This window comes from Cygnus olor (genome assembly GCF_009769625.2).
Source record: "Cygnus olor isolate bCygOlo1 chromosome W unlocalized genomic scaffold, bCygOlo1.pri.v2 SUPER_W5, whole genome shotgun sequence".
Taxonomy (NCBI): Eukaryota; Metazoa; Chordata; class Aves; order Anseriformes; family Anatidae; genus Cygnus; species Cygnus olor.
In genome coordinates this window covers 511,323-532,017 of record NW_024429076.1, presented here as the reverse complement: position 1 = coordinate 532,017, position 20,695 = coordinate 511,323, and the positions used below count along the sequence as shown (strand labels likewise).

General features: G+C 47.4%; 1 long non-coding RNA gene across 1 annotated transcript; it reads right to left on the bottom strand.

Annotated features, from left to right (window-relative positions):
- Positions 1-354: 354 nt before the first annotated feature.
- LOC121062979 lies at positions 355-19,863 on the bottom strand. Its single transcript, XR_005815775.1, has 3 exons — positions 19,349-19,863; positions 4,918-4,922; positions 355-397 (listed from the first exon to the last, which is right to left on the bottom strand). It is a non-coding gene; the product is annotated as an uncharacterized LOC121062979 (long non-coding RNA).
- Between the last annotated feature and the right edge of the window lie 832 nt (positions 19,864-20,695).

Genomic DNA, 20,695 nt, shown 5'->3' with positions numbered 1-20,695 from the left:
CTGAGGGAGCTGGGATTGTTCAGCCTGGAGAAGAGGAGGGTCAGGGGTGACCTTATCGCTCTCTATAAGTACCTTAAAGATGGCTGTAGCGAGATGGGGGTTGGTCTATTCTCCCATTTGCCCGGTGATAGGATGAGGGGGAATGGGCTAAAATTGCGCCAGGGGAGGTTTTGGTTGGATATTAGGAACAACTTCTTTACCGAAAGGGTTGTTAGGCATTGGAATGGGCTGCCCAGGGAAGTGGTTGAGTCACCATCCCTGGAGGTCTTTAAAAGACGTTTAGATGTAGAGCTTAGTGATATGGTTTAGTGGAGGATTTGTTAGTGTTAGGTCAGAGGTTGGACCAGGTGATCTTGGAGGTCTCTTCCAACCTAAATGATTCTGTGATTCTGTGATTCTGTGATTCTGTGATATGTTGTAGATGGGGCCCTTCCTTTGAACATCCAGCGTAGCACCAGCAATCGGGGTGCCAAGAGCAACTGTGCTTTAGTACCAACCACTTCCAAAGCAGATCAAACCTCTTTATATACTGCCAATATCTCTTTTTCAGTTGGAATGTAGCAGGCCTCGGATCCTTTGTATCCTCGACTCCAAAACTCCAGGGGCTGACCTTGAGTCTTTCCTGATGCTTTCTTGCAGGGGCTCCAGGTAGGGCCATTCTCCCTTGCTGAATATAAAGAACATTTTTTACATCTTCTCCTGCCCGAACTGGCACAAGGGCTACTGCATGGACTGTTTAATTTTTCCAAAGGCTTGTAGTTGCTTGGGACCCCACTTGAAATCGTTCTTACAGGTCACGTGGTAGAGAGGGGTAAGAATCAGACTGTAATTTGGAATATGCATTCTCCATAATCCCACAAGGCCTCAGGTGGATCTGGACTGGCAACCACCGCTTGGGGACTTTCTGTGCATTGTTTAGCTGGTAGTGAGCAAGTACTTTGTGCATCACTTGTTTTGTGTATTTTTTTTTTCCTTTCCTGTCCTATTAAACTTTCTTTATCTCAACCGACAACTTTTACTTGTTTTTCCTTCTGATTCTCTCCTCCATTCCACCGTGGGCAGAGAGTGAGCAAGCGGCTGCGTGGTGCTTAGCTGACTGCCAGGTCAGGGCCACAGAGCATGTGGCAAATGCCAAAAGCATATTTCAGGTCCTTACACATGTACACTTTCTTCCCTTGTGCTTTCCTCCAGCCTTCTGTCAGGGCTTTCAAATCAGCTGCTTGAGTACTATGTTCAGGAGAATTGGGCTCTGCTATTAATACCTCATTCTCAGTCATGATGGCATACCCTGTTACTCTCCTTCCTTCCAGATCGTAAAATGAACCATCTACAAAGAGTCAAGTCTTGAGTTGTCAGCATATATCTGTAAGGTCTGCTCTTACCTTTTCTTGATTTTGGGTTACTCTATGCAGTCATGATGTGGTTCCCCTTCATCCAGTAGCAGTAACAAGGTAGCCAGGTTCAAGGTGCCGCATCTTCTCAAAAGGATGTTTGCTGTCAGCAACAGCAATTTGCACTTCTGGAGCCTCTAAAAACTCAACACTCATGATGCACGTTTAGTTAACACAGAATCATAGAATCACAGAATCATAGAATCATAGAATGGTCTGGATTGAAAAGGACCTTAAAGATCATCTAGTTTCAACCCCCTGGACATGGGCAGGGTTGCCAACCACTAGAGCAGGCTGCCCAGAGCCGCATCCAGCCTGGCCTTGAATGCCTCCAGGGATGGAGGCATCCACAACCTCTCTGGGCAACCTGTTCCAGTGCCTCACCACCCTCTGAGTGAAAAACTTCCTCCTAATATCTAACCTAAACGTCCCCTGTCTTAGTTTAAAACCATTCCCCCTTGTCCTATCACCATCAACACATGTAAACAGGCATTCCCCCTCCTGTTTATACACTCCCTTCAAGTACTGGAAGGCCGCAATGAGGTCTCCGCGGAGCCTTCTCTTCTCCAAGCTAAACATGCCCAGTTCCGTCCTTCTTCATAGGAGAGGTTTTCCAGCCCTCTGATCATCTTAGTGGCCCTCCTCTGGACCCGTTCCAAGAGCTCCACATTCTTCTTGTGCTGGGGGCCCCAGGCCTGCATGCAGTATTCCAGGTGGGGTCTCACAAGAGCAGGGTAGAGGGGGATAATCACCTCCCTCTCCCTGCTGGCCACCCCTTTTTTAATGCAGCCCAGGACATAGTTGGCCTTCCGGGCTGCAAGCGCGCACTGCTGGCTCCTGTCCAGCTTCTCGTCCATCAGGACCCCCAAGTCCTTTTCCGCAGGGTTGCTCTCGAGTTCTTCTTCTCCCAGTCTATAGAAATACCTGGGATTGCCCCAGCCCAAGTGCAACACCTTGCAGTTGGCCTTGTTGAACCTCCTTAGGTTCTCATGGGCCCACTTCTCCAGCCTGTCCAGGTCCCTCCGGATGGCATCCCTTCCCTCTATTGTATCGACTGCAGCGCTCAGCTTGGTGTCATCTGCAAACTTGCTGAGGGTGCACTTGATTCCGTCATCTATGTCATTGATAAAGATGTTGAAGAGCACTGGTCCCAAGACCAACCCCTGAGGGACACCACTTGTGACCGGCCTCCACCCAGACATAGAGCCACTGACCACAACCCTTTGGCTGCGACCAGCCAACCAATTCTTTATCCACCTAACAGTCCATCCTTCAAATCCATGCCTCTCCAATTTAGAGAGAAGAATGTGGTGAGGGACCATATCAAAGGCTTTGCTCAAGTCCAGGTAGATGATATCCATTGCCCTTGTCCACCAATGCTGTCACTCCATCGTAGAAGGCCACCAGATTGGTTAGGCAAGATCTGCCTTTGGTGAAGCTGTGCTGGCTGTCTCGGATCACCTCTTTATCTCATACGTGCCTTAACATGTCTTCCAGGAGGATCTGCTCCATGATCTTCCCAGGCACAGAGGTGAGGCTCACCAGCCTGTAGTTCCCCGGGTCTTCCTTTCTCCCTTTCTTAAAAATGGGAGCAATGTTTCCCTTTTTCCAGTCATCAGGGACTTCACCCAACAGCCATGATTTTTCAAATATGATGGGGAGCGGCTCGGCAACCACATCAGCCATCTCTCTCAGCACCCTGTATACCATCTGGCCCCATGGACTTGTACACATCCAATTTCATTAGGCGGTCCCGGACTTGTTCTACTGTCACAGTGGGATGGAATCCGCTCCTCTCACCCTCTCCTCGAGTTTCAGGGTTCTGACAGACATAGGAAACTTCACCACCAGTGTAGACTGAGGCAAAGCACTTATTGAGTACCTCAGCTTTTTCCATGTCTGAGGAAGCCAGTTCTCCCTTCTCGTTTATCAGAGGAGGAACACTCTCCTTGGCCTGTCTCCTCCTGCCTATGTATCTGTAGAACCCCTTCTGCTGTAGAACCCCTTCTTGTTATTCTTCACATCCCTTGCCAAGTTCAGCTCCATCTGTGCCTTGGCTTTCCTGATCCCGTCTCTACACATCCGGACGACACCCCTGTATTCCTCCCAGGCTACACAACCCTGCTTCCACTTCCTGTACATTTCCCTCTTTTCCCTCAGTTTAAGCTGCAGGTCCTTGCTCAGCCATGCTGGTAACCCGCCTCTTCTGCTCGATTTCTTCTGCTTGGGCTCTTGCACTCTCAGAAGGGTGTCCTTAAAGAGCTGCCAGCTCTGTTCCATTCCTATGCCCTTAAGGACAGTTTCCCAGGGGATCCCAGCCAGTAATTCCTTGAGCAGCCGGAAGTTTGCTCTCCTGAAGTTCAGGGTCCTGACTCTGCTTTTTGCCAGACCCATATTCCTCAAGATCACAAACTCCACCAGGGCATGGTTGCTACAGCCCAGGCAGCCTCCAGTCTTAACCTCTCTAATGCTCTCTTCCGCATTGGGGAGCACCAGGTCTAGTAAGGTTTCACCTCGGGTCGGTCCGTCTATTACCTGGACCAGGAAGTTATCCTCAACAGACTCCAGGAATCTCCTGGATTGTCTGGAACCCGCCATGCCGCTACCCCAGCAGATATCCGTGTGGTTGAAATCCCCCATCAGGACAAGAGCTTGTGAGCGTGACAGTTCTTGCAGCTGAAGCAAGAAGGCCTCGTCAACAGACTCCCCCTGGTCAGGTGGCCTGTAGCAGACCCCAACCACTAGATGTCCTTTACTGGACCGATCCTTGATTTTCACCCACAAGTTCTCAACCTGGTCATGGCTGTTTCTCAGGCACAGCTCTTCACAATCTATCCACTTCCTAACAAAGAGGGCAACTCCTCCTCCCCTCCTTCCTCGCCTATCCCTTCTGAACAGTTTGTAGCCATCAACAGCCACACTCCAGTCATGGGAATCATCCCACCAGGTTTCAGTGATGGCAACTACATCATAGTTTCCTACTAGCATGGTGGCCTCCAGCTCCTCCTGTTTGTCACCCATACTGCGTGCATTAGTGTAAATGCACCTCAGCTGGGCCACCTTTTGGGCAGGAGAAGCCCTAATACCCTCTTGACCATACTCAGGTGTTTCCATAGTAACCAACCTCTCACCAACCCTTGTGTCCTTCCTGCAAAATGTTATGTCCTCCTCCTCCTTCACAAAGACACAAGACTGCGAGGTCTTGCTAGCATATTCCTCACCCACAAGAACTGACATGATTCAGGCAAGATTCAGGCTCCTTTCTAGTAATCCCAGTTTCACCCCCACCCCCCTTCATACCTAGTTTAAAGCTTTGTCAATGAACCCTGCCAACTCCCATCCTAAAACCCTTTTCTTCCAATGGAATAAGTTATTTCTGTCTGTTGTCAGCAGGCCTGGTATCATGGAAATCGAGCCAAGGTCAAAAAACCCAAACCCCCACTGGTGACACCAGGCTCGGAGGAGATACTGGAGGGATAGAGGAGATACTGGAGGAGATAACTGGAGGGATAGAGGAGAACAGGACTTGTGCTCCCGAACCCTTGACCAGTCGCCCCAAGGCTCTGAAGTCCTTCTTCATAGTCCTTAGAGAAGTTCTTCCTATTTCATCACTGCCTACCTGAAACAACAAAAGAGGATAATAATCTGAGGGCCGTACTAGTGAAGGAAGCTTCTTCCTTACATCTTTAACCCGGGCCCCCAGGAGGCAGCAAACCTCCCTGTGTAGCGGGTCTGGTCTGCATATCAGGCCTTCCGCTCCCTTCAGCAGCGAGTCATCAATGACAATGACCCATCTTTTATTCTTTACTGAGGAGGTTTTAATGCAGTGGGTAGTCTGATTAGACTTTGGTGACACTGCCAAGTAGGAAGAACCATCATCCTCACCATTGTCCTTGCAGAGCAGTGTACCTGTTCTGCAGAGGCAGCTGGGGAGGTAGGGGAATCACCAGGCAGGTGCAACTGCTACGCTTGTAACACTGAGCAGGGACCTTTTGCCGTTGCCCCCTGTCCCCCAATTCATCACCATCATTGTTAGGGGGAGGAGAGGAGAGGAGAGGAGAGGAGAGGAGAGGAGAGGAGAGGAGAGGAGAGGAGAGGAGAGGAGAGGAGAGGAGAGGAGAGGAGAGGAGAGGAGAGGAGAGGAGAGGAGAGGAGAGGAGAGGGGGTTCACTGTAGCAGGAACTCTGCCTGTTGGTCCCCTCCTATTACCTGTTTGCAAGTGGTAGGGGGTGATAGGCTTCTCACAGAGCTTCTGCTGGCTGCCTAAGCCTCAGGGCTGGTAGGGACTGGCTCCAACAATCTATCTCCCTCTCACACTCCCTAATTCTCCTCAGCCTCTCCACCTCCTCCTTCAGGTCAGGTCGCTGCAGCCAGAGACCTGTGCACTCAGATGTTAGTGGGGCCTCTGCCTGCGTCTCCACACTTTTCTTGGCAATGGCCTTCCGCCGGGGTGCAGCTACGGCAAACCAGCAGGCTCGCTAGTACCCTCTACGGTACCTTCAATGGGGTGCTCTGCTCTGCATCTCCTCCCTGGACCTGGTGGGCGGTGACACATCGCGCTTTCCAAATGACACTCATGCGGCGAGGGAAGCCTTGCTCTTTGCTCACCTCTCCGCCAGGACCCTCGTGGCAGCCGAGCTGTGTGTGGTCCTCGCTAAAATTATAAGCTGTAAGAGGCAAAGTTCCCAAAGGAGAGGAGAGGAAGAGAAAGGGAGGTGGGAAAGGAGGAGAGGATCCTCCCTGCGCTCCTCCCTGCCCCGCTTGAACTGCCCCGCACAAACTGCCTGCGCTAACTGCCAAGCCTGTCCTGTTTGCGCATCCTGTTTAACATCAGTTTGACATCACATAGGGTGGTTACAGTCAATGGATGTTGTGCTGAGTATGCTCTACTCCTGCACTTGACCAGGTGGATAGATGATGGTAACGCAGTGGACGTGATCTATCTTGATTTCACTAAAGCCATCTCCCACAGCATCCTCACAGCTAAATTGAGGAAGTGTGGTCTGGATGATCAGGTAGTGAGGTGGACTGTGAACTGGCTGAAGGGAAGAAACCAGAGACTTGTGGTCAATGGGACATAGTCGAGTTGGAGGCCTGTGTCTAGTGGAGTACCTCAAGGGTCGGTACTGGGACCAGTACTGTTCAATATATTCATCAGTGACTTGGATGAGGGAATGGAGTGCGCTGTCAGCAAGTTTGCTGATGACACTAAACTGGGAGGAGTGGCTGACACACCGGAAGGCTGTGCTGCCAGCCAGTGGGACCTTGACAGGCTGGAGAATTGGGTGGGAAGAAACTTAATGAAATATAACGAGGGCAAGTGTAGAGTCCTGCATCTGGGCAAGAACAACCCCAGGCACAACTATAAGTTGGGGACTGCCCTGTTGGAGAGCAGCGTAGGGGAAAGGGACCTGGGGGTCCTGGTGGACAGCAGGATGACCATGAGCCAGCACTGTGCCCTTGTGGCCAAGAAGGCCAATGGCATCCTGGGGTGTATTAGAAGGGGTGTGGTTAGTAGGTCAAGAGAGGTTCTCCTCCACCTCTACTCTGCCCTGGTGAGACCGCATCTGGAATATTGCATCCAGTTCTGGGCCCCTCAGTTCAAGAAGGACAGGGAACTGCTTGAGACAGTCCAGCGCAGAGCCACAAGGATGATTAAGGGAGTGGAGCATCTCCCTTATGAGGAAAGGCTGAGGGAGCTGGGTCTCTTTAGCTTGGAGAAGAGGAGACTGAGGGGTGACCTTATTAATGTTTATAAATATGTAAAGGGTGAGTGTCAGGAGGACGGAACCAGGCTCTTCTCAGTGACATCTAAAGATAGGACAAGGGGCAATGGGTACAAGCTGGAACATAGGAGGTCCAACTTAAATGTGAGACGAAGCTTTTTTACGGTGAGGGTTACAGAACACTGGAACAGGCTGCCCAGGGGGGTTGTGGAATCTCCTTCTCTGGAGACATTGAAAACCCAGCTGGACGCGTTCCTGTGTGACCTGATCTAGGTGTTCCTGCTCCAGCATAAGGATCGGACTAGATGATCTTTCAAGGTCCTTTCCAATCCCTAACATTCTGTGATTGACATAAGTCTTGCTCAGGCTTATGAGCCACAGTAGGCCTCGATGTGACCATTCCTTGCACATTGGAGTTCCAGAACATGGTAAGGAATCTGAGTTTCACTACAAGTCAATCACTTTATGTTATAAATACAACAGCTGGAGAAAAGCTTATTTGATCTCTACAAGGACCTCAGTGGGCCGCACCCTCTATTTCCCCTTGAGCTGGGACGTGTCTCAGGGTACCCCCTGAGGGGCAGTGTATCTCTGGGCTCACTCCTCGAGGAACAAGCTCAGACGGACAAATGCTGACGAGGAAGCAGGGTGAGTAATTTACTCTAGGGGTTAATTTGGAAGCGCGTGATTGGATTTAGAAACACCCCAGGACCCTGCAATATGTCTCAGGTGAACCTTGCCATACTCATTTAACTAAGTTGCTGTTTCTATTGTAGCAAATTCTGTTGAAATCATTGTGTTAAATTTATGCTGATGCTTAAATATTAAGTGCTGTTAAAAATCATTCCATCTAACCTTGTTATTTACCATAAAAGTATAAAATCCTAAATTGCTGCTACATTCAAGTTTTGAAAAATCAGTTCCGCAACAGATGTCCTAACACTATGTTCTGATATTTTTTCCTTACCAACGGTGTTGCTGAGGCTATTGTTTTAATACATCCTGCTGTCTCTTTAATAATTGGATACAACTGGACTGAATAATAAGTAACTGGGTACATTCGCCCTCCCAAATTTTGAGCCAAGACTCCAGAGGCCATTCCTTTCCACAAGTAAATGGAAGGGCTTACGTAATTTGGCATTCGGAGTGCAGGTGCTGCCATCAAGGCTTTCTTCAGAGTTATGAATGCTTTATCAAAATCTGAAGTCCTTCAGTGTCTGCTTTTGCAGAGGCCACCAATGGATCAGCTATTTCTCCAAAGGCTGGTATCCAGGGTCTGCAAAATCCTACAACTCCTAAAAATGCTCTCACTTTTTTCTTTGTTTTAGGCCTGAGCGTATCCTGAATGTTTTTTATTTGCCTGATATTTCCCTGCCTTTTTCAGATTATAAATACCCCAAATATTCCACTTCTTCCTTACAAAATTGTAATTTATCTGGGGAAACCCAGTGGCCTCTTTCAACTAAAGCAACCAGTAAAGCCTTTGTATCTTTTACACAAATTCCTCTATTTGAACTAGCAATTAGCAAATCAGCACTGTGAATCAGCACAGAATTATTCAGTAATTCAACACTCTACAAGTCTGTAACTAAAATCTTTGAAAATAGCACAGATGATCCTGCAAAGCCTTGTGGTATTCTAGTCCATGTCATTTGTCACCCCTTCCAAGTAAAAGGAAATAAATATTGAGAATCCTGAAGAAAGCTGCACACAAATCAAGTACAGAAAAATATTTTGTATCTGCCAGTATCAAGGTTACTATAGTCGAAGGATCAGGGACTACCGGGTGGGGTATCACTACCCATTTATTAATTGCCCTTAGGTCTTGTGTTACAAGGAGATTCTCAAGGGGTGAAATTCCCATCATTATTTTTTGAACATTTTGTTTTGAAAGTTTTAAAGTTATACCTTCAGAGGCACATACCAATTCTGCTTGCAATTTACACAAAAAGTCCCACCCTAATAAATTTGCAGACATTGATTCCAATAAAGGAATGGTCTGCTGCAGGCCTATTTGTACCATTGTAATCTTGAGCTAAACAAAACAAAGGAGACAGGAGAAAGCAAGAATGAGGAAGTGGCCTGAAGGAAGATTCCAGATTGACCCATAGTAACCTTTAATATATTAAAGAACAGTCCCATCAAAATGGAAATGTATGGAAATGCACGAACAGATCTTCGTCCCTTTCGGTAAATAAGTTCTTCCTAACATCCAACCTAAACCTCCCCTGGCACAACTTTAGCCAATTCCCCCTCGTCCTATCACCGGGCAAACGGGAGAATAGACCAACCCCCACCTCACTACAGCCTCCTTTAAGGTACCTATAGAGAGTGATAAGGTCGCCCCTGAGCCTCCTCTTCTCCAGGCTGAACAATCCCAGCTCCCTCAGCCGCTCCTCGTAAGACTTGTTCTCCAGACCCCTCACCAGCTTCGTTGCCCTTCTCTGGACACACTCCAGCACCTCCATGTCCTTCTTGTAGTGAGGGGCCCAAAAGTGAACACAGTACTCGAGGTGCGGCCTCACCAGAGCCGAGTACAGGGGGACAATCACTTCCCTAGCCCTGCTGACCACACTGTTTCTGATACAAGCCCGGATGCTGTTGGCCTTCTTGGCCACCTGAGCACACTGCTGGCTCATATTCAGCCGACTATCAACCAGTACTCCCAGGTCCTTCTCTGCCAGGCAGCTTTCCAGCCACTCATCTCTCAGCCTGTAGCGCTGCTTGGGGTTGTTGTGCCCCAAGTGCAGGACCCGGCACTTGGCCATGTTGAACTTCATACAGTTGGCCTCAGCCCATTGGTCCAGCCTATCCAGATCCTCCTGCAGACCCTTCCTACCCTCAAGCAGATCAACACGTACCTACCTTGGTGTCGTCTGCAAACTTACTGAGGGTGCACTCAATCCCCTCATCCAGATCATCGATAAAGATATTAAAGAAAACTGGCCCCAGTACTGAGCCCTGGGGGACTCCACTACTGACCGGCCTCCAACTGGATTTAACTCCATTCACCACGACTCTTTGGGCCCGGCTACCCAGCCAGTTTTTAACCCAACGAAGCGTACGCCAGTACAAGCCATGAGCAGCCAGTTTCTTCAGGAGAATGCTGTGGGAAATGGTGTCAAAAGCCTTACTGAAGTCAAGGTAGACCACATCCACAGCCTTTCCCTCATCCACTAAGCGCATCACTTGGTCATAGAAGGAGATCAGGTTCGTCAAGCAGGACCTGCCTTTCTTAAACCCATGCTGACTGGGCCTGATCACTTGTTTGCCCTGCAAGTGACGTGTGATGACACTCAGGATAATCTGCTCCATGAGCTTCCCTGGCACTGAAGTCAGACTGACAGGCTTATAGTTTCCTGGGTCCACCCTCGGGCCCTTCTTGTAGATGGGCATCACATTTGCTAGCCACCAGTTGACTGGGACCTTCCCTGATAGCCAGGACTGCCGATAAATGATGGAAAGCTGTTTGGCCAGCTCTTCCGCCTGTTCTCTCTGTACCCTCGGGTGGATCCCATCCGGCCCCATCGACTTGCATACATCTAAGTGCTGTAGCAGGTTGCCAACCATTTCCTCGTGGATTATGAGGGCCACATTCTGTTCCCCATCCCCTTCCACCAGCTCAGGGTACTGGGTATCCAGAGAACAACTGGTCTTGGTGCTAAACACTGAGGCAAAGAACGCATTAAGCACCTCAGCCTTTTCCTCATCTCTTGTCACTAAGTTTCCCCCCGCATCCAGTAGAGGATGGAGATTCTCCTTAGTCCTCCTTTTCGTGTTTATATATTTATAAAAACATTTTTTGTTATCTTTAACAGCAGTAGCCAGATTGAGCTCCAGATGGGCTTTGGCCTTTCTAATTTTGTCCCTGCACAGCCTCGCAACATCCTTATAGTCCTCCTGAGTGGTCTGCCCTCTTTTCCAAAGATCATAAACCCTCTTTTTTCTCCTAAGCTCTAGCCACAGCTCTCTGTTCATCCAGGCCAGTCTTCTTCCGCGCTGGCTTGTCTTTGGGCACGTGGGGACAGACTGCTCCTGAGCCTTTAAGATTTCCTTCTTGAAGAGTGCCCAGCCTTCCCGGACTCCTCTGCCCTTCAGAACCACCTCCCAAGGGACTCTGCCAACCAGTGTCCTGAATAGCTCAAAGTCTGCCTTCCGGAAGTCCAAGACAGCAGTTTTACTGTTCCTATTCCTGACTTCGCCAAGAATAGAGAGCTCTACCATTTCGTGGTCACTCTGCCCAAGACAGCTCCCGACCACCACATCTCCCACCAGTCCTTCTCTGTTTGTGAACAGGTCAAGCAGGGCACCTCCCCTGGTAGGCTCACTAACCAGCTGCATCAGGAAGATATCTTCCACGCTCTCCAGAAACCTCCTAGACTGCTTCCTCTGAGCTGTACTGTATTTCCAGGATACGTCTGGGAAGTTGAAGTCCCTCAGGAGAACAAATGCTGGCAATTGCGCGACTTCTGCAAGCTGCCTTTAGAACTCCTCATCTGTGTCCTCATCCTGGTGGTCTATAACAGACCTCCACCAGGATGCTTGCCTTGTTGGCCTTCCCGCTGATTGTAACCCATAGGGACTCAACCTTATCATTCCCAGCCTCAAGTTCCACAACATCAAAACACTCTTTAATATAGAGAGCCACACCACCACCCCTTCTGTGCTGCCTGTCCCTTCTGAAGAGCCTATAGCCAGTCATTGCAGCACTCCAGTCATGGGAGTGGTCCCACCACGTTTCCGTGATGGCAACCAAGTCATAGCCTGCCTGCTGCACAATGGCTTCCAGCTCCTCTTGTTTGTTGCCCATGTTGTGTGCTTTAGTGTAGATGCATTTCAGTTGGGCCACTGCCTTCTCAGAAAGAGCAAATAAGAGCAAATAATTGCTCTGAAGAGCAATAAGAGGTGTAAATGGCTCAAACTGCAGGCCTAGGGACCGGAATTTGTAGTGTGGGGGATGAAAAGAAATGCTTACCAGAGTACGTGCAACACATCCTCCAAGTAATAGATCACTTCCACCCATCAAATCAGTAATGATATTGGCTATAGAGCAGAAGGAAACCTGAAAGAATAAGGCTAAGGCTGAGCTCTCTACATACTGAACTTTCAAATTTGTGAAGAATCAGGTAGAAAAGGGAAATGCACAGGTGTAAAGGAAAAGTCTCACCTTACTGAGATTTAAACCTGATTGTAGTACAGAGGAAATCAGTGAATTCTAGGGGAACAAACATCCCTTAACTCTGTAAATAATGTACCTAATGGAATTGTAAATCTCTTGTGGGTCCTGTCATTAGACAAACACATACCATCCTGCTACTAAACAAGAAGTGGCTGGACAGGGCAACACTGGGTCAGCCAGTATGACTCTCAGTGGCACAATAGGTCCTTGTGTCCAAAGATGCTCAGTAAGTCCCTGATCCAAGAGGATATATATATATATACATATATATGATTTCTTTTTCTTTTCCATGAGGAGCTGGAACTCTTCTAGGGATCCTTGAAAGATTCTGCCCTTAAGAGAACAACAATAATTTACGGACAGGGGATGGGCAAAGTGAAACTTGCTAGTAAAGTATTGCTCTAATTCCTGAATCTTCATATCATTAGGACACAGTTTCACCAAAATAATGTAGGACAGCAGAAGCCAAATATAGCTGAGCCCCCTAAACTGTGGAGACCACTTGTAAACTTGCAAATTGACGTTATGCAAATACCTATTTTATTTAATTTTGAATATGTGCTTGTTGTTTTAGATATGTTCTCAGGATGAGAAGAGGCAAATCCTCATAAATATGCAGACACAAGAACTGTTCCAAAAAAAAAAAGTTGCTGAGAGAACTAATTCTTTGGTTTGCTATACCCCTAACACTAGATAGCGATAGGGGATGCATTTTACTGGACAAGTAATGCAGAAAATTTGTGCAGCCCTAAAAATAGAACCAAAGTGTTATCATTCCTATCATCCCCAATCTGGCAGGACTGTAGAGAGGAACAACTCTGATTTGGAAACCAAATTGGCTAAGATTTGTGCAAAGGCTGTCCTGAAATATCTGGATGCATTACCTCTCCCACTGATGTATATAAGAAGCATTGTGAATAGAAAATATGGGCTGTCACCTCATGATATTTTAATGGGCAGACCCATGTGATTGTCTTACAGAGCACTCTCAACTCTCATACAGTCAACCTTAAAAATAACAGATAATGGTCTTCTAAAATATTGTCTGGTATTAATGAAATATGTAAGGACTTTCCACAGACAGCTGAAAGAAGCCTTACTTGAATCCACCACTGAAATCTGTCACTTTTTGAAATCAGGAGACTTGGTCTACATTAAGGCATAGCAGTGAAAACACACACTTCAGCTGTGCTGGAAGGGACCTTATCAAGTACTGGTAATTACTAATACTGTAGTAAAGTGCAAGGGCCTGCTCAACTGGATCCTTGTTTTCCAGTGTAAAAAAGTCACACCACCTTCAGACACAGTACTGATGCAGAGTGTTTCACAGTAGAGCTGAATGATCTGGATGAAATTCCTTTGATGAAACGACAACAGAAGAGCAACCTATGGCCCCACAAACAGTTTGATGACCCTATTGTTATTACCTGAACCTGCTGATTTTTTTGGGACATTGTAACTTTGTTTGCTCTATGATTTTGTATTCAAGTTTATATTACTAGTCATATACTAATCTGTAAAAATCGTTATATGGTAAGACCTTGAGGAATGAATAATACTAATCTATTGACAGTAACAGAAGAGTAATGCTACAGTTGATGCTTTTTGACGTTTACAGTTAAATGCAAAATAAGCATCCCAAGTAGCCCTGAAAAATGGAATGGCATTAGATTATGAGTTCATCACTCAAAGAGGCGTATATGTATTAGTATATGTATATGTATTAGTAAACAACACTTGCTGTACATATGCATACCAAGATCATGGAATCATGGAATCTCCGGAGAGGGAAAGGACCCACAAGGTCATCGAGTTCAACTCCTGGCTCATACATCTTGCCCTCTAGACCCTTCACCATCTTTGTTGCCCTCCTTTGGACACACTAATAGTTTTATGGGTCTATCTGGGATGGAGTCACCTTTCCCTGCAGCAGCCCACACAGTGCTGTGCTCTGCACTCATAGCTGGAACAGCACTGGTATCACTCCAGTGTTGTGTCTATTGCTGAGCAGTGCTGGCACAGCATCAGGACTCCCTCCAAGCCCCCAAGAGCCAGCAGGCTGGGGGTGGGCAAGTGATGGGGAGGGGACATTGCCAGGGCAGCTGACCTAAACCAACCAAAGGGATATTCCATGACACATGATGTCACACTCAGCAATAAAAGGGGGGCTCTCGTGGGGGAGGGGGCTGTCCTCCCAAATAACCACTACGTGTTTTGAGGCCCTGCTTCCCAGGATGTGGCCGAACATCGCTCGTTGATGGGAAGTAGAGAATAACTTTTTTTTCCCTTTCTCTCTGTGCTTCCGCGCGGCCTTGGTTCTTTTTGTTTTCTTTTTTTTTTTTTTTCCCATTCCCTTTCCCTTTAATTAAATCATTCTGATCTCAAACCTCGAGCTCTTTGTGCCGTATTTTCTCCCCCTTCCTCTCTGAGGAGGGGGGAGTGAGAGAGCGGCCATGGTGGAACTCGGCTGCCTACACAAGTAAAACCACCACAGTCCTTTTTGGCGCACAACGTGGGGCTCGAGGGTTGAGATAACAGTAGAATTGATTAAAGTATTTACGATTAACATACTTGCTAGTCACAATGTTCGGTTTGCTGTTAATATTTTTTTGTGTGACTATGTTGTATGTAATCCGTCCTCTGTTCTCTTTTTTCCTCTATATCCGATCGGAGAATGTGTTAAAATCTGTGTTTGGTTTCTTTACCACACTGTGCTGTAACACACTGGCCGTGAGTTTCGTCTGATATTCAGGTCCTGCATTGTTATCATTCTGGTCTCCTGGAGATTATCTTTTTGGAAATATTAAGAATTACACCGCCTTCTTTTTCTCCTCTAGAAGTCAATTTGTGAATAATATCGGGGGTGGTGCCTTCTTCTTCTCTCCCTGTGGGGTAATTGCAGCAGCCTTCGAGTATCCTGAATATCCTTGGTCGGCTGTCATCCTCCTATTACTAGTTCTACTGTTTTTCTTCCTCCCTAAGGTCAAACAATTCATTAAGAATATTATCCAAGAACCTGCCCTGAGACAAAGTAGTTGTGGGTGGCAAGGTGTGTGTGGGGATATGGGCAGGTACCTGTCACGGGTTTCTCCTCCGATGGTTTTTCAATTCACCCCTGAACAAGTGCGAAATCCAAAAAAACTGGTAGAATGTTTGAAAGACGTATGCCCTGACCCTGGCAATACCAGAGAACTCCACCAGCTTGCTGCACTCTGCTGGGGTCTGGCTTATGCCTATCAAATGGTAATTAACACTGCCCAGCACCCTCCAGGGGATGGGGAAGTTTCTGAATTCGATGACGAGATAACACACACTTTGACCACCCCAGAGGACCAACCATCTGTACTGGGTCTGGCTGGGATGTTAACTTTCCCTGCAGCAGCCCATACAGTGCTGCGCTCTGCACTTGTAGCTAGAACAGCAGTGGTATCACACCAGTGTTGTGTCTGCTGCTGAGCAGTGCTGGCACAGCATCAGGACTCTCTCTAACCCTCCTAGGGGGTGGGCAAAGATGTGAGAAAGAAACATCACCAGGGCAGCTGACCTAAACCAACCAAAGGGATATTCCATACCATATGATGTCACACTCAGCAATAAAAGGTGGAAAAAGGAAGAAGAGGGGAGGGGTGGGCTCTCGTTGTGAAAACGTCTGTCCTCCCGAACACCGGCTACGTGCGTTGAGGCCCTGCTTCAGGGACGTGGTCAAGCATCACTGATTTGTGGGAAGTAGAAAATAATTTATTTCCTCTGCACTTCCACATAGCCTTTACCTGTTTTGTTTTGTTTTGCTTTTTCCCTTTCCCCCTCCCTTTTCCCCTTTCCCTTTTTTCCCTTTAATTAAATTATTTGATTAATAATAATCTTTCCTTAATAATTATTTTTTCCCTTTAATTAAATTATCCTTATCTCAACCCATGAGTTGTTCTTTCCTTTACTTCTTCCCCTCCTCATCTAAGGAGGGGGAGTGAGAGAGCGGTTGTGGTGTTCAGCTGCCTAGCACGGTAAAACCACTACGGTCCTTTCTGGCGCCCAACTTGGGGCTCGAAGGGTTGAGATAACAAAAGAATTGATTAAAACGCTTACAACTAACACACTTACTTGCTAGTCACCATGTTCAGTGTCCTGTTAATATTGGCTTGTTTGATCATGTGTCATGCAATCCGTGTCATGTTCTCCTTTCTCCTCTATATCCGATCCGAGAATGTGCTACAATCTGTGTTTGTTTTTTTTTTAATTCACTGTGCTGCCAAGCACTGGCCTTGAGTTTAATCTGGCATTCAGGCTCTGCACTGTTATCATTTGGGTCTCATGGAAACGATCTTTTAGAGAATATTCAGAACTACACTGCCTTCCTTTCCTCATCTGGAAGTAAGTTTATGAATAATATCAGGAATGGTACCTCCTCCTTCTTTCACGGTGGGCTAATTACAACAGCTTTTGAGTATTTTGAATATCCATGTGTAACCCATATATTGCTATTTCTAATTCTGAATAACGGGTTTCCTCTCCTCTCTAAGATTAGTCGATTGTTTAGAAAGCTTACCCGGGAATCTGTCCCGAAACAGTCTGGTGGCAGGTGGCAAGGTGTGTGGGAGGATATCGGCAGGTACCTGTCACGGGTGTCTCCTCCAATAGTTTTGAACTTCACCCCTGAACATGTGCAAAATCCTAAAAACCTGATAGAGTGTTTGAGAGTCGTATGCCCTGACCCTGACAATGCCAGAGAACGACAGCTTGCAGCATTGTGCTGGGTCCTGGCTTACTCCTATCAAACACTGTTTAACATCATCCAGCACCTTGAAGAGAGGGAGGAAGTCTCTGAATCTGATGACCAGATAACACATGCTGTGGCTGACCCAGAGGATCAACTGACTATGGTATCAGTTGCCCCCATAGTCAAGTCAAAACAATGGAAACGGAAGTCAGCTCGTTTAGTAAGGGAAGAAGCTCCTCCTAAGGAGGAGGGAGAAGGGGAGAAGGCAGGCACCTCTAAAGCAGAGCCATCACAAAAACAGCAGGAAGAAGAGACCAAAATCATAAATGAATCAGAAACCACTCGATCCCTATCCCTGAGTGAGTTGCAAGAAATACTAAAGGATTATGGTCGACACCCAGGTGAACACATCCTCACCTGGCTGCTTTGGGGGCCAATAGCCAACAATTAGAAGGCAATGAAGCCAAACAGCTGGGATCCCTCTCTAGAGAAAGGGTCATTGACAAAGTAATTGGGAGAGAGGCACAGGTTCTCAGCCTCTGGAGGCGACTCCTGGCAGCTGTGAAAGAAAGGTATCCCCATAAGGAAGATACTGTATATCAAGTAGGCAAGTGGGCCACTATGGATAAAGGTGTCCAGCATCTGCGGGAATTAGCTGTGCTGGAGATGATTTATAGTGATTTGGACAATGACCAGACACCTCAAGATCCCGATGAAGTCCAGTGCACAACATCCATGTGGCGTAAATTTGTGCGGAGTGCACCATCATCACATGCCAGTACGCTGGCAATATTTAATTGGGATGAGGGGATGGGACCAACAGTGTATACTCTGTCCTGCCAGCTTCAAAAATATGAAGACAATCTCTCTGCTCCGCTACGGGCCTGTGTCTCAGCTGTGGAGAAACTGTCCGAAAGACTTGACCACCTCGCAGAACGAGCATATCCCTCCTCATCCAGACGGAGTGATATTTCAGCCACTAAGAATCAGTATTTTCCTGCTAGAGGGAGAGAGTACCCAAGATGCACACCATGTGGCACCTTGTGGTTTTATCTGCGTGACCACGGGGAAGATATGAGGAAATGGGATGGTGTACCTACTTCAACCCTAGCTGCTCGGGTACGTGAACTGAAAGGAAATACAGCAGAAAGAAGAGGGGCTCCTAAGAAAAATGCTGCTCCAGTTTCTGTTGGGCAGTTCCCCAGAGGCAGTAGAAGGGCTGATGTTATTCTCGACCCTGATGAAGGGACCTCTGCTTCTCATTTGCAAGAATTAAGTGGCAGATACTCCAACCAGGACTAGAGGGGCCCTGCCTCTGGCCAGGTAGAGGAGAGGGATAACCGGATTTATTGGACTGTGTGGATCCGATGGCCTGGCACATTGGAACCACAAGAATACAAAGCTCTAGTGGACACTGGCGCACAATGTACCTTAATGCCATCAGGCTACCAAGGGACAGAACTCATCTGTATCTCTGGAGTGACAGGGGGATCCCAACAATTAACTGTATTGGAAGCTGAAGTGAGTCCAACTGGGAATGAGTGGCAAAAGCACCCCATCGTGACTGGCCTGGAGGCTCCATGCATCCTTGGCATAGACTACCTCAAGAGAGGGTACTTCAAGGATCCAAAAGGGTACCGGTGGGCTTTTGGCATAGCTGGTTTGAGCACAGAGAAGATTAGGCAGCTGTCTACCCTGCCGGGCCTTTCAGAAGACCCTTCCGTTGTAGGATTGATGAAGGTTGAAGAACAACAGGTACCAATCGCTACCACAACGGTGCACCGGCGGCAATATCGCACCAACCGAGACTCCCTGATTCCCATCCATGAGTTGGTTCATCGGCTGGAGAGCCAAGGAGTGATCAGCAAGACTCGCTCACTCTTTAATAGTCCTATATGGCCAGTGCGAAAGTCTAATGGTGAGTGGAGACTAACAGTGGACTATTGCGGCCTGAACGAAGTCACACCACCACTGAGTGCTGCAGTGCCGGACATGCTAGAACTCCAGTACGAACTGGAATCAAAGGCAGCCAAGTGGTATGCCACAATTGATATTGCTAATGCATTTTTCTCCATCCCTTTGGCAGCAGCATGCAGGCTGCAGCTTGCTTTCACTTGGAGGGGCGTCCAATACACCTGGAATCGACTGCCCCAGGTGTGGAAACACAGCCCTACCATTTGCCATGGACTGATCCAGTCTGCGCTGGAGCAGGGGGACACTCCTGAACACCTGCAGTACATTGATGACATCCTCGTGTGGAGTAATAGAGCAGAAGAAGTTTTTGAGAAAGGGAAGAAAATAATCCAAATTCTCCTGAAAGCTTGTTTTGCTATTAAACAGAATAAGGTCAAGGGACCTGCACATGAAATCCAGTTCTTGGGGGTAAAATGGCAGGATGGACGTCGTCATATTCTGATGGATGTGATCAACAAAATAACGGCAATGTCTCCGCCAACTAGCAAAAAAGAAACGCAAGCTTTCCTAGGCCTGGTGGGATTCTGGAGAATGCATGTTCCAGGCTATAGTCAGCTTGTGAGTCCTCTATATCGAGTGACTCGAAAGAGGAACTATTTCGAGTAGGGCCCTGAGCAACAACAGGACTTTGAACAAATCAAACAAGAAATAGCTCGTGCAGTAGCCCTTGGGCCTGTCCGTACCAGCCCAGCTGTGCAAAACATACTTTACACTGCAGCTGGGGAGCATGGCCTCACCTGGAGCCTCTGGCAGAAAACCCCAGAAGAAACTCGACCTCTGGGTTTCTGGAGCCGGAGCTATCGAGGATCAGAAGCCAATTACACTCCAACTGAAAAAGAGATAATAACGGCATATGAGGGTGTTCGAGCTGCTTCAGAAGTTGTGGGTACAGAAGCACAGCTCCTCTTGGCCCCACGGCAACCTGTGTTACATTGGATGTTCAAAGGGAAAATTCCCACTACACACCATGCGACTGACGCTACGTGGAGTAAGTGGATAGTGTTAATTACACAGCGGGCTCGAATGGGAAAATCTAATCGCCCAGGAATCCTGGAAGAGATCATGGACTGGCCAGAAGGCAGAGATTTCAGAGTGCCAACAGAAGAGGTAACCTGTGCTGAAGACCCACCACCATACAATGAGTTGCCAGAAGACAGAAAGCAGTATGTGTAGTTTACTGATGGATCCTGCCATGTGGTAGGGAGCCATCGGAAATGGAAAGCTGCTGTGTGGAGTCCCACACGACGAGTCGTGGAGGCCATGTACGGGGAAGGTGAGTTGAGTCAGTATGCAGAAGTAAAAGCCATACAACTAGTATGAAGTAAGTGTATTTATCACCGGCAATTCCGAATCTGTTATGTCTGTCATCTTATTAAATAAGATCAACTTTGTGAAACTGTCTCAGTGAAAGCCCTTGGCAGGGCTCTGAGACAGGCAAATGTTTGAGTCTGATAAGTCCCCTTTAATGCGACAGCAAAATTAGAGTACTCAACAGGATTGCCATGGATAAAATGCTGCAAAAATATGTGTGCACCATCCAAAGCAGGAATAGAATGGGCACAAAATTTTTGGAAAGATGAGGACAAAATGATAGAGTGAATAGAACAATGTAGAAATGAGCAAAAATTCTGGAAATGTAAAAGCAAAGGAAATGTTTGTGCAGTACTGGGAGCTTGCTTATTTTGCACGCAAAAGGAAATTAAAGAATTGC